We start from the raw sequence: 14963 nt of genomic DNA, 5'->3' as shown, positions 1-14963 counted from the left end.
TCCTGTCCCTGGCCATGATTTTGAGCGAATTTTCCCTTTCAGGCCTTCCGGGGATCAAGCAAATGTTGTCAAGTTGAAAGATAGATCCAATTGATGGAGTCAAGGGGAGACGGAGTGAGAAGAATGGAATTGAGTGAGGGAAGGCAAGCTAGGAAGGAATTTCGCTCCTGACCCTTCCAAAGGGTCCAGAGCGAAATTCTTCAAATCAAATATTTTTCCCTTATGTGAGGCCAAGACTTTGATTCTTAGGGCGTGGTTGAGGATGGAAGGATGTTATTTAGCCTTGCAAGATAGATTGGAGTGAAGAAGATGAAGGATCAAGCTTAAAACTTGAATTTCGCTCCTGACCCTTCCAAAGGGTCCAGAGTGAAAAACACTAAAACCATCCTTTTCTTTAAATTTTGTGCTAAATCAAGCCTGGACTAGGGTGAGAAAAACTATTTGGAATGCCTTGGAAAGATGTTTGACCTTCAAGAGTGTGAATTTTGAGCTAAAATGAGAATTTCGCTCCTGACCCTTCCAAAGGGTCCAGAGCGAAATTCTGGATAGGTCCTGTCCTTGGGGAGAACCTTGAGCAAACTTCATTTTGATGTCTTGTTGTTGATGGTTTAAGGTATAAAATGCTATGTTAGAATAAATATATTTTGTGTCCTTAATCATTTTATGGTTTGTCTTGCAGATGAAAGAAGACCAGGCCAGATCAAGGACAACCTCCACAGGACCAAGGCAAGACAAGGACGACCTTCTCCAGTCGAGCATCATCAGGGACAACATCTTCCAGTTCAGCATTCCAAGGAAAGGTACATCATCTATCCTGCACATCAAAGACAAAGGAGGTTAGAGCGAGGGTCCGTTGGAGAAGCAGACAGTTTCAGAAGAGTTAACTAAAGTTAGCTTCTCAGCATCACCAAATTGAACATCAATCAAGTGTCGGACAAGGTGGTGTCCCAGTCATCACTCCTCCATGTTGGATTGGTCCACCCCAGCGTGTCCAGATTCAATGTACGTGGCTCATCAAAATGGCACAAACTTTGATGTACCTACCCTGGTTATCCATTGGTCGATTATTCTAGATAAGACGTGTCCAAATAATGCAATTATTTCATTGATCAGAATTGAGTTTGTTGTAACAAACCCTAATTAGGGTTTTCGTTGTAAAATCTCGGCCATTGATCTCAATTTGATCTGAGCCATTGAATTGTATTGAGGGCGCTATATAAGTCCTGGCTTCTCATTTGTAAAGGCTAATAATAGTTAGTCAATAGTCAGTAGTGGGGTGAATAGTTAGAAATAGTGAATAGTCAGCTAATAGAATAGCAATTAGAGTAAATTAGGAAGACAAGGCAAGAAATTGTTGCCAGTGATTGTAAACAAACTCCATTTTCATTGAAGTTATGGTGAAGTGTGTTGTTTCATTGCAATATGCATAGTCTCTTGTTGAATCTTCATTTTAGATGATAGATAATTAAATTGAATGAAAGAAGTTGTTGAATGCACCTGTGTGGAATCCATCTAGTCCATACCACTAGCCTCTTACTGATTGTAAGTGCGCCCTGCGTGGTCAACTGGCATAAAATGAGCTTAATCTTAAGTCGTACACATCTATTGTTCATGCATTATCTTGAATGGTGATCAGTGTCTGATGGCGTACGATTTGAACGTATTGGAAGCATCCCTTAGAAGATCGCACTGAGTTGGTGTCAGATTGTTCAAGCCTGATGGTGAGACCCAGCCCAGTAGGACTCCACCTAGTCATTCATCCATCTTCTCGCATTCTAGGTAGTAGAGTAGACTTCCTGAACCTTGCATCTTTTGCCATTTGTTTGTCTTCCAGTTAGTAAATAGGACTTGTGATTCCAGCAAATCAGACGTTTAGGTCGTCAAGTGTAAGTCCCCTTGTGAGTCCAGCAAAATCACATCATACAACAGAGAGCTTATCCACAAGTAGAGAACCTACATACAAGAACCTTGGAGTTACTCCGACTGATCCTTCGGGCGAGATCTTCAGCAGTCGGGAACTTTGTTCAAGAGAGAATAAGGTACCTTGTAGGTATTTTATTCTGTGTTTGCATGTGCATGAAAAACACATCAACAGGTATGAAGGGGAAGATCAAAAAATCCTTTGTGCACATGCATCGCATTGAGGATATCTGGGTAGATCTCCGCACAAAGGTCGAGGTTTTAAAGATGGATTACTGCAAACTCACTGTTGAGCAGGTTGTTGATTTGAACTTGGTGGACATTCCACAAGGGATGATTGATGATGAGCACGTACTTGATCCTGAATATATTTCACGAAGGGTTGAGGAAGCTCCACTTCCTTTAATCCAATGGTCACATAAGGAGTGCATATCCATTCTTGAGAGATTTCAGCCTATCTTGGCTAACACCAATGCTTGGCTGAAAAGTAATGTTGTTAGACTCATAAAAAATCAAGATTGGAAAAGAAGATGATTCTATGGGGCCTCTTGGACGTAAGTCTGAGATTCAGGTTGACAACAAGGGAGGCGCATCATCTTCGGGCACAAGGATCAATTTGCGAGTTAGTCGAGCAGTACTGATTCCTCTTGAGGAGGCGACAGTTCGTGGAAAGGAAAAGTCACGATTTCATGTTCAGGTGATCGATCTCGATAATCCAGAAGAAGGGCAGCAATCTGATGATACTCCCAAGTCTCCAGCATCCGACTCGCCTCATGAGATTATTCCTCCAGTTTCCATTGATACGCCCCTTTCTCCTCTTGACTTGCTGCTTGATGAATCTCCTCAGAATGCCATTCCTATTTCGGCATACGAGCCACCTCCTGATCATCAACAAGAGAATATGCAGGAAGTTCCTGAAGATACTCCTACTTGTGTCCAACTGTCAAAAATTGATACCTCCACTTCTGGTTTTGAAGAATTCATGAGGCAATCTTCATGCCCATTGGTTACTAAGCAAACCGTGGTCGCCATCTAGACAAATATTCCTCCTAGGATGACCACGGTTATTCAAACAGAAACTGCTTCTCCTTTGCCTACAGCTGCTACAGAAGGAGAGTTGATGGCTTTACCTCCATGGCTTAGTTCTTTTACTCCAAAAAGGAAGAAGCAAGAAATCTCACCTGATGCCTTTGATTAACAGCAACTAAAACAGTCCAGATCCAAGGTTGCTAAAAAGGCCAAAACTATCTCCAGAGTGACTGTTGACAGCAACAAGATGAAGGTAGCTGAAATTGTCGAACCCATTGCAGATAAGCCACTTGAAGAAATGTCAGCTACTGATTACAAAGTTACAAGGATAGAATTGGGTAAGCAAACGCATGAGGTGATTAAACATGATGCTCTGTTTTCTGTAGCTTCACTGGTACAACGGTGTGATGAACTTCTAGCAAAGAAAGACAAGCTAGAAGAGGAAAACCAACAACTTATGGCAGTTGTTCATAAAATCACAAAACCTGTTGTTGAAGGGAGTAACTCCATAGGTTCTTCCGGTTCCCAAGAATCAATTCGTGGAGTGGAAAGGGCTGCTCAGAAGGTACAAGCATTGGATTCCTAGGTTGATCAGCTTCATGATCTATGTGCACAAGTGATGAAAGACATTTTTCAGATGATGTCTAAGTTGGAAACAGTTGAAGAGAAACTGGATTAGACCTCCGATACTTTCAAAAAGAATCTGGAAAGTGTTGAAGATAGTTTGACAATCTGGCGTACCATGCCCCAACAACAGTTGAGCATTCTACAGGAGCATGCCATCATCTCTTCCAGGGTCATGTATTTGGAATTTGAAGAGCTTCTGGAAAATAAGGCCCTTGTTCTTAAATCCCTCATTGAGGAGATTGGTGATACAATGAGATTACGGGGTGAAGTTTTCCGAGATATTGTCTCTCATTGTGAAAAGGCCTCTTGCAGCATACTAAGTCAGGATGGAGAGTTGATTCCAGAAGAAGAACTTGCTGATTTACAGATGAGGATACATAATGAATGGAAGAGCGAACAATTCTCGGCCGCTTCAATTCAAATGTTGATGAAACACCAAATCTTTTTGCATGAAATCTAGTCCATCCTGGATAAAAACAGCTCTACGCTCCTCCGATGTCATGATACTATTGTGAAGACCATGGTTGTTGCCAAGAACACCCATGAACCGGATCCTGATGAACTACAAATGATCATCCAGAAGTTTGAAGGATTCGTGTCTTCACGTGCTACAGCTTAAGTGTTTTTCAACACTTAGTTGTATTTTTCCATATTTGTAATCTTTAGTTGTAGTTTTTTTTTTGACAAGTTACATGTAAAAGTCTTTTTGTAAAATGCAAGTTAACTCATTACTTACACTTGTGTAATTACATGTAAAGCAACTACAAGTTGTGTTCAATTAGGACTGTAGTTGGAATAAGTCTTAGTTAGTTATTGAAGTTTTAGTTAGTTATTGAATAAGTCTTGGTGGTTGAGAGAATCTCTCAAGTTAGTTAGGATCCTCCCACCTTTTTCTCAAGGCTCCTCTTCTATAAATACTTGAAGGGTCTATTGTAATTTTTATCTTTTTGAAAGCAAGCAAAAACTCTGCCAAATGTACAACAAAGAAGTCTTTGAGCTTTCATGTGTGAATTCAAGAATTGAAAGGAATAGAAGGAAATTCCTCAAGCTTTGAGTCTTTGTGCTACATACTTGAGTTTATGTTCTATATTATCTTTCTTGCAAGTGTTTCTTAAAGATCTTAATCACATCTGATTTGCAGTCTTTGTGCTGCAAGTAGTTGAGGTTAATATAGATTAAAATAAATATTTTGTTGAGACAAGTTGTAAGTCTTTGTGCTTTCACTTGTTCTTATGAGAATTTAGGAGTAGATTTTGTGAGAAATAGTTGTGAGTCTTTGAGCTTATACTACTTCCCATTGTTTTAAGTAGAAAAGAATAAGATATTGCAGTCTTTGAGCTTGATATTGTTGTCCCGTCCCAAAGGAAATGACGGAAGTCTTTGAGCTTTCAGGAAACTTCATTTCCTTTGTCTCATTTCATTTTGAAAGTGGTTACTGTTGTTTATATCAAATCGCTATCATTTTCTGTGAAGAGAAAAGAATATTGTCTTTCTTGAAAGAAGAAGAAAGATTGTTGTCCCATCCCATTTTATTTTCAAAGTTGTAGTTAGATAAGGGGGAGCCTTTCCTTAATTAGGAGAGTTTTACTCACACGCTGTGGTTGAAACCACAATTTTGTATATTTCCCCAAGTGTACAAAATTTTCAACCAACACACATCAGTTGGAGAGGTGCCACGATTTTGTTCATAGCACCCTATAGGTGCATCAATTTCACTCCTAGATTGGGGCGCTCACCTTGGGGAAAGCCAACAATGCCTTCTGATACTTGAATGGGGGTGTACAAGCTGGAAATTATTTATTTATTGTCTGCAGCAGTCAGAACAGTGTCGTGGCATAAGAAGACCCATGATTTTGATCATCAAGCTCAGTTCTTGCATCGAAACTGTTATCAAACTTGAGCGCTCTCCTTCTAAAGGCAGTCCGATGATTTTTGGCATGAAAGGAGGTCCGTAGCAGCTGTCATTTAATTGTTATTATCTGAGGACTCCAAGGACGGGCGATTTGGATAAGTCATGAGTTGAGCTCTCAAAGGACTCCATTTGCAGATATTGCTTGCTTCTTCACTTTAGGCATTGGGCGATCATTTCAATCAGGTTCTCTAAATTGCTTATAGCTGATTATATGTGTTACTGTTATTATTGCTATAGACAACAATATATGATTGCTTGAGATTTTGGGGTGTATGCACATACTTGCAATCTTGATAGCTTGATAGATTGTATTTGGCATTTGGCATCTAATAAAGGAGTCGGTTCTGAGCTTTATATATGCTGTAATGATTTTTTCTGAGGTTGCATGCTATATGTTTGACAGAATGTCAACTAGCTGAATATGATGATAGTATGCATTCTTTATTAATAATTTATTTTCAGCTCATTGCATTCATATGTTCAAACAAGCAAAAACCAAAAAACTACATCAGCATCAATAACACGCATAGTTATGCAAAGGCTGTCCAGTGTCAATAACACGCAAGTTATCAGTCTAAAACTTTAGAACAGAAGATTAGAGGTTGGAAGACAATTGTTCATCAATATTCCTTGCAAATTTCAGTCGTATAACAGCAGGGAATATTACAAATCCATGCTAATAAAAGTAAACTAATACAATCACCAAATCCCTTAATCTCACTCCAATCAACTCTCACAATATCATCTAGCTTCAGCAAGAATGGTTACAAGTTGTATCTTTTACAACTCCATGCCTAGGGAAAATTATTCATAAATTGCTAACTAATGAATCGCCAAAATAACTATAAAGAAGATCTAGGCATTCAATCTCCTTCACAATGTTTGGCAACATAATCTAAACTCCTACAAACTGCAACTAAAAGAAGCCACACAAAGAAATCTCAAATCTGAAAGCACTTTGAAATACGTGATAGATATCTCCAACAAATTAGCTAGGGCAGATCTTTCACCACCGGAGCTAATATTCCTCAAGAGGGATTTCGTCCTCGAGAAGGTTGAGATGGACCAAGTCCAAATCTTTAGAACCTTGCAGGGTTTTCTCAATCAAAAAAAATATCAGAAATAATAATCTTCAACATATTGCAAATGAGCTCAAAAATACCTTTTTGTAAACTCCCCCAAGCCCAGTGCCCTAATTAGGGTTTTCAATATTTAATTAAAATTTAAATTCGTCTTATGTCTCCCTAGGTGCCCAAAAGAAAGTCAATTAATATTTTAAATCGACACCTTAAAATTTCCTAGTGCCAATATTAAGTCACTTTATTAAATTAAATAATGTTAGTTAAATATTTAACTTTAGTGTTTTAATGTTATTTAAAATAATATCTCTAAACACCTTTAGTCGCTAAGATATCTTCAATTTAAGCTATCACCGACTATCCATATATAGTAACTCTTACAACTAACTAAATCGGCATCCAAACCGACAATATAAATACTAAGTATAGATAAATTGTTCAAAATCCCTCCAGAAAGTGTCAGACAGCTCTAATAAATTCTTTGAGCTCAGTAGTGACAGTCAATTATTCCTCTGAACTAGTTGACACAAATCCTGAAAGTCAGCACCAATTGCACTACAAGAGAATCCAAAAAAAGGGGACATTACATAGAATAAGAGTATTGAGAAGAAGGGGAAATGAGAGGACATCTATGGATGAATAGATGAGGTAGGAGTGGATGTGGGTGATCATATCCATCACAACTAGTAAACCTCCTTAATATGTAGCTTTAGATGTTGAGCTGCCACCAACTCTCATTCCCATGCTGGCTTCACCATGTAAGTAGGCTTTCATCGATTTGTACTTAATCTGCTCCACCTCTTTCTTCTATGTAGTTAGTTGTGTCTCCTTTTGAGCCAATTTTCTAGTTGTGTCTCTATGTTAGCCAATTTTGCCTCTCTGTTGTTGCCCTCACCCGTTTTCATCTCAGTAATGTAGATCTGTTGTGCCAACTGTTCTTGAAACTGTTGAATCCTATTTACCATGTTTGCACAAACAATGTTCATTATACATAGGGCCTCATCCTAGTGTTGTGGAGTCTCCTCAGTCAAAACAATCTGGCACATCAATCAGAGGAAGAGGTCCTTAAAACAAGTCTCCATACCAAATAAGGCTATAAGCACTCGTCCATTTTTCCCTCCAACCATCGGCTTTGTGGGGTGCCAAGTTGCCATCATCTTTGGGGTCTCAAATCCTGCCCATCCTTGAGTAGTGAAGCATTTGTGAATTCTCCTTCGCATTCTATTTGCATAAATGCCAGTGTGCACTATGCTTTATTGGCTACTAAGGGAGAGTGTCCAATGTCCAGTCTCTAGGAGATATCCCCCACCTCTTGCATCATAGCATCCATGGATCAAAGATCCTGGCGGTACCTCTACACTATATGGATTGGGTCATGCTCATCTAGTCTGCCAACATCAATGAGAATTCCTTCGAATTCATTCTCGCTCAAGTCCTCTGATGAATTGGTCGTGGATGACTCTTGAGTTGCCAATGGTTGCTATGTAGGGGTTGTCATTGGTGGTTGTGGCATAGTCTCCTGATCGTTCTCCACTATTTGGTGTTATATCTGATAAATTAAGTATAGGACATAATAACATACATGACAATGCATACCAAACACAGTCGTAAAATATATCTTTATTCACACGTGCAATTATTACAGAGAAGAGGACCAGAGATGGTTGGCCAAGGATTACAATTGACTTGACTATAACGGACTACCGGTACACAACATATTTAAAGGACCAACGGTTGCTAAGAGGTACACAACTGTCAACCAATTGACACATAACTACCCAAGAGTGACAACCCACTTAATACAATTAATTCATACATTGTCGGGTAACCAAAATTATCAAACATAACAATAAACATTTTATGCCAACTACATCCACCCTAGGTGGAGTTTCTTGTGTGGGAACAAGCGAGGCACTCTTGACAACCATGAGTGACTACTCATCCTTCTCAGCCAGGAGTCCTAGAGATGAAGGGAAGGTTGGACCCTCCACCGAGACCCCATGTTGATCCAACCATCCTCAATCTAGTCTTCAACAATGTTGCTACATAGTGTAAAATCTAGAGGCAATATGCCTTCAGTAGTTGTAATATCCTAGTATTTTTGTTTTTGTTTTTTAAGCCAATAGTAATCATCCACAAACAGATAACCCGTTAAGGTTAGGAAGCATAAACTGAAAAACTTGCTGGAAAATGCAACCCTTGCACTTTCTAATCACCAAGTGCCCAATGTGGGAAGGTGAGAGCATACGGTGTTGAGGGGATCGTTAGCTTCAAATAACTGGAAACAATACAATATTTGGGCGGCAAGCCAACCCCTTCCGCTTATCCAGCAGGAATGCAAGAAACTTGACAGTGAACCAGCCAAGAAACATACAAAGGCACAAATCACTCAACCGCGATATTTCAGCGGGAGGACTGAAATTACAAAACAATCTCAACTCAACCACTTATGCAGCAGGAGGACCATTACACTCAGACATCACTCGACCACTTATGAAGTGGGAGGACTGAATTACAATTTACTTGAAAATAGGCGGCAAGCCAGCCTCTTCCACTTTTCAGCGGGGTGAGAGTTACAAACCAGAATTGGTTAGTAGTACTACTACTTAACCTTACAATAATCAAGATAATGTGAGAAAAGAGTAATGCCGAATATCCAAATAAGAACATGAAATTTCTGCTAACATCAAATCCGCAGGCTGGAATTGCAAAACCAGCAACCTATGGATTCACTAAAATGCTCACAACTCTCTCAATACTTATCCAAAACACACAAAATCAGTTTTAACCAATTGCTATGCTCACCACAATGAAAACAAACTGAAGGAAAGCCATCGAAACACCCATATTTATTTTGCATGCTTCCCAATGCATTCACAAAACCCAATGCCTAACCTGGGAAGTTCGATTTGCAATATAAAAATCCACACTCAAAATAAGATGCTAAAAACTTACAATATGCATCGCTAGTGGTAGGAAGGAAGGATGAGCCAGTACCCAGAATGATGGAATCGCTTGGTCAAGAGGTGTGAGCAAAATACACTTTCAGCAGTCCCACAACCAGCAACCAGAAAACACTCCAATCCCAAATAGAACACTCCACAATCTGCAACTCACTCACCAACAGCACTGGGAATACATGGACACAGCTAGTCACTATCTTGCAAGTACGAAACTGAGACTTAGCTAGGAAGCCACACTTCGAAGCTCAGATTTTTCAATCGCCAATTCGGCAGCATAACGATGCAAATTCATTTGATATCCAAATGGGAGGCCAAGCACCTGTATTTATAGTTTTTTCCTCTGAAATTGAAATGTAAATGCTCCCAAATTCACCTCTCCAATTTGCATTTCATTTCACTCTCACATGGCATCCAAATGACATTTCATTTCATTTCCCAAGGTGGGCGCCCAAGTTGCATTTTAACCAATAATTAAACAAGTTCGAACTTGCCTAAGTCTTCAATAATAACTTAATGCATTCTTCAAATTTCAACGCCTAACTTAGGAAAAAATAACACTGATATTAGATATAAATGTTTTTTCCTAAGTCGCCCAATATATCATTAATCGGTAATAAAATAATTAAATATTAAACCTTAGGATAGGGAAATAATATTTAATTAAATCACTTATGACTCCAGTACTGATTATTTACAAAATCCAGGATGAAGCTGAGCAATGAAGACAACTGAACTGCTACAGGATCAGGACCTTGTCCAAACTGCTAAAAATAGAATTGCTCAATACTGCCACTTACTAGAAATAGTAAGTCATGAAATACTCCTCCGAAAAACATGATCTTCGCACCCGGAGAAAGAGCTTGGAAAGCTCAGTTTGATAGTCTCATCCAAACAACCAAACCCTAACTTACTAAAAATAGTAAGTTCTCACTTCACCAAAGAATCAAATACATGTTATGCCACCCTAGAGCTCATGAAAAACCCAAAAGGAAACCATAGACAAAACTAAAGAATTTGCTCCTGGTAAATCCTAAAAATCTCGAGCAGAACTCCACAAAAGTTGGAAACCCTAATTCTCCTTTCCAAATAGCCTACGGGTCTCCGAAATAGGCCAATGGACCACTGAACTAATCACTGCGGAGAAGGGGGCATTACAATCCACCCTTCCCAAAATTGCTTGTCCTCAAGCAATGCCATCACAATTCCCGAAAATTTTAGACTGATCTGCACCAAAGCAAGTATGATCCTAGGATCCCATGCCTGTCTCAAGAAGAACCCACCATGCTAATACTGTGCCACTCTGATGACATCAGTGAAAACATCATGCCAAAATGCATTAACCTCCCTTGTAACTCCAAAATGTCACCATCCATGATACTCAAACTAAAAAATCTTAAAGCATTGACATCACTATCATGCAACATCTCATGCCCATAAAGCTCTGAGTAATCAATATCAACAATGCCACTAGCTATCACAAGCCTGGGCAATAGGGAAGATAGTCTACTTAACTCAAAATCAAACTCCACAACACATCTCCATATGGTATCTAACAGAGCCACGACCATCAATGTGACATATCCAAATCTTCTTGCAAAGAGGAAAGCATTCCTTTGCAAGAGCTCAACAAACTCATACTCATATCTGCACATGAATCTACTATGCCTCAATTGAATTATCCTGATACAACAATGGAGATTTTTGAAAACTCTTACAGTTCGCACTCCAAGTACCTCAAAAAGGCGAACCAAAGAAACCAAAGGTTTGCTGTCCCAACCATAAGAAGAAGAAAGGGCATAAGGATAACCTCTAGTTAGAGCTTGAACACTTCCCATACACAGATACTAATGGCCCCAACTCGCCATACCTCTCACTTGAGACCACAAACCCGTCCTGCTAGGAGACTGTAAAGTCTGAAAAAGAGTGTACCAGTAGCCCACCAAGTCTGAAATGAATGTCTTGAGGTCCGATTTTAGGAAAATCAACATCCAAGAAGATGAACAGCTGCTGCAACACAGGAAACTGTCGTCCAAAACAGCACATCTACTCATGTCCAAGGCTGCAAAACACCTCCAAGCAATCTCCAATTGAAAACCATTACTTGCATGACCAAAGAAATTGTACCAACTCCCCTGAATGAGAGCACACCATAAAGGTGAAGTGGCTAATCTGCAACCAATCAGCAAGCCCAAATCTGAAAATCTAATCCATTCTTTTCCAAAGAAGATGCCCAAGAGTATGCATTTGATCAGTGCTCCAATTTTGAAACAATATCTCATGGTTGCAAATTGCACCTAGATCCCAGACTCTGCAATGTGATCCACCCTCACCACTAAAGTCAAAAGGAATTCCCACATCAAACTTGAAAAGTGGATTAATAAATGTCCAATTAGCATCTGTATCAAACAACGGACTATCAACCCGTTGATTACTATGAAAGTCATGTTCCACCCAAACATTCTTTTGCTCCAAAATCACTTTTTCAAATCTTTGGGGACAAAGAACAAGATCATACTCCTCCTGAATGCAATCAAGCTCCTCCATTACCTGATTGATCTCCTTGGCCATTTCTCTATTCTCTTTCTCTCTTAAATGTTTGAAATCAGCAAACTGATCTTCTACCTCCATTAGAACCAACTGAGTATTTTCTAACATGTCCTTTGTTGACTCAAGCTCAAGAGTAAGCTCTTCAACTTTCCTCTCTTTTCCTTGGAAATCACTAAGGATCTTCTTTGCTGATTCGATGGCATAATCACGATCTGTGATCAATTGCATGCACTTTGATTTCAATGTCTCCAAAGAGTCTTTGATGAGTTGCAGATTAGGGAGAGCAACTTCATCCTTAACTCCCTTCCGTCTCTCTTCAATTTGAGCCTTCCAATAGAGTTTTTCTATCAAACTATGTGTATGGTCAAACCCAGATAGAACTCGCACCTCATTCTCAAAGGACCTCGTGAATTTATCCTTCCACTCGTGAACATTTAATGGTGGTGTACTAGTCATTGGCTGCAACTGAAAATCAGAACTTTGTTTCTTGTCTTTGCTACCCACAAAGCTGCTCCAAGACTCCTTTTCTTCACCACCCACTAGCTGCAATTGCTCAATATCATGAAGAGGATCAGATTCTACTAAATCTTCAACTTTTTGCTTACTACCAACTTCATGAATGGGTGAATCAGATTTGCATTTTAGAACTTCTTTAAACTTTCTATCATCAAAAACTATATGGTCCTCTAACTCTACAACACAATCTGCTTTTTGAGCTTCATTAGGATCAAAGGGAAATTCATCCCACATAGGTTCCTTGTCATCGCTAGGTGCCATCATACCCAGATCCCAAGTGCTAAAGGGTTGATTACTTTGTTTAGTTAAAAAGTGCTCACCATAGATCCAAGTATCATCCAACTTAGATCTTGAATCTTTTCTTAATTTCCACACATTGCTATTCTCACCATGAGCAATGCTAGAACCAAGTGATGTTTCATCTTCCCACTCAAACAGGGGATTGTCATATGTTTTCACTTTACCCATCTCAAACAATGGGTTATCAACGATCTGGGAAGTATTTCCTTTTTCCAACTTAGACCAACAATCCTAATGTCCTAAATCTGAAAATTCTAATTTAGGACATTGCTCAAAGACTTTCAGAATTTGGTCAAACTCATTCTTGTAACTACGAGTCTCAACCCCATTATTTTGAAATGCAATTTCTGATTGGTCCTCTAAATCTGCCCCTTGAATGTCAACATTTTGGTATATTTTAAACTCACAAAATAGGACAGCCTCTTGGTCATTAGGAACTTCATCATTAGCTGCAATATTTTCAACTTCATAACATGAATCTCCATCCAACAATCTGTTAATCTTTCCCTCTTGTTTAACATCTTCAATTTTCATCTGCTCTTCCTCTAGAAGCACATGAGCGCATTCAACACTATCACTAGCTCCATAAGAAACATTAAGAGATTCATCATGCACAACCTCAAATATGTTTTTTTGCTTCTTCTTGAATGACAACCTCATCAATGGTAGGTGCATGCATCACCAAAGAGTCTTCATGAAGCATTGTCTCAAAGTTAGGTGTCAAAACACCAACTCCATAATTTGTCTTTGTATTAAAGATATTGTTTTCTAAAACTTCCTTATGTTTGAATTTTGCAAGAACCTTCACGAACCCCATTTTAATATCTGGATCCTTCATCAAATTAATCAATCATTGCATTAACTCACAAATAGACTTATCTGTAGTAGACATTCTTCCAAACTTTGATATGCAACAAAAAACCACGACCCAACAAGATGGCAGGGAGAACTTGTGCTCATATCAATTTGAACACACAGGCTAGCAGGAAAACCAGTTCTGATACCACTGTAATATCCCAGTATTTTTTTTTTGGTTTTTAGGCCAATAGTAATCATCCACAAACAGATAACCCGTTAAGGTTAGAAAGCATAAACTGAAAAACTTGCTAGAAAATGCAACCCTTCCACTTTCTGATCACCAAGTGCCCAATGTGGGAAGGTGAGAGCATACAGTGTTGAGGTGATCGTTAGCTTCAAATAACTGGAAACAATGCAATGCTTGGGCGGCAAACCAGCCCCTTCCGCTTATCCAGCAGGAATGCAAGAAACTTGGCGGTGAACCAACCAAGAGAAACATACAAAGGCTCAAATCACTCAATCACAATATTTCAACGGGAGGACTGAAATTACAAAACAATCTCAACTCAACCGCTTAAGTAGCGGGAGGACCATTACACTCAGACATCACCCGACCACTTATGCAGTGGGAGGACTGAATTACAATTTACTTGAAAATAGGCGGCAAGCCAACCTCTTCCACTTTTCAGCGAGGTGAGAGTTACAAACCAGAATTGGCTAGTAGTACTACTACTTAACCTTACAATAATCAAGATAATGTGAGAAGAGAGTAATGCTGAATATCCAAATAAGAACATGAAATTTCTACTAACATCAAATCTGCAGGCTGGAATTTCAAAACCAGCAGCCTATGGATTCACTAAAATGCTCACAACTCTCTCAATTCTTATCCAAAACACCCAAAATCAGTTCTAAACAATTGCTATGCCCACCACAATGAAAACAAACCCAAGGATAGCCATCGAAACACCCATATTTATTTTGCACGCTTCCCAATGCATTCACAAAACCCAACACCTAACCTTGGAAGTTCGATTTGCAATATAAAAATCCACACTCAAAATAAGATGCTAAAAACTTACAATATGCATTGCCAGTGGTAGGAAGGAAGGATGAGCCTGTACCCAGAATGATGGAATCGCCTAGTCAAGAGGTGTGAGCAAAATACATTTTCAGCAGTCCCACAACCAGCAACCAGAAAACACTTCAATCCCAAATAGAACACTCCACAATCTGCAACTCACTCACCAACAGCACTGGGAATACATGGAC

The sequence above is a fragment of the Cryptomeria japonica genome, chromosome 2 (assembly GCF_030272615.1).
Source record: "Cryptomeria japonica chromosome 2, Sugi_1.0, whole genome shotgun sequence".
In the NCBI taxonomy this organism is placed as follows: domain Eukaryota; kingdom Viridiplantae; phylum Streptophyta; class Pinopsida; order Cupressales; family Cupressaceae; genus Cryptomeria; species Cryptomeria japonica.
This window is presented reverse-complemented; position numbering follows the sequence as displayed.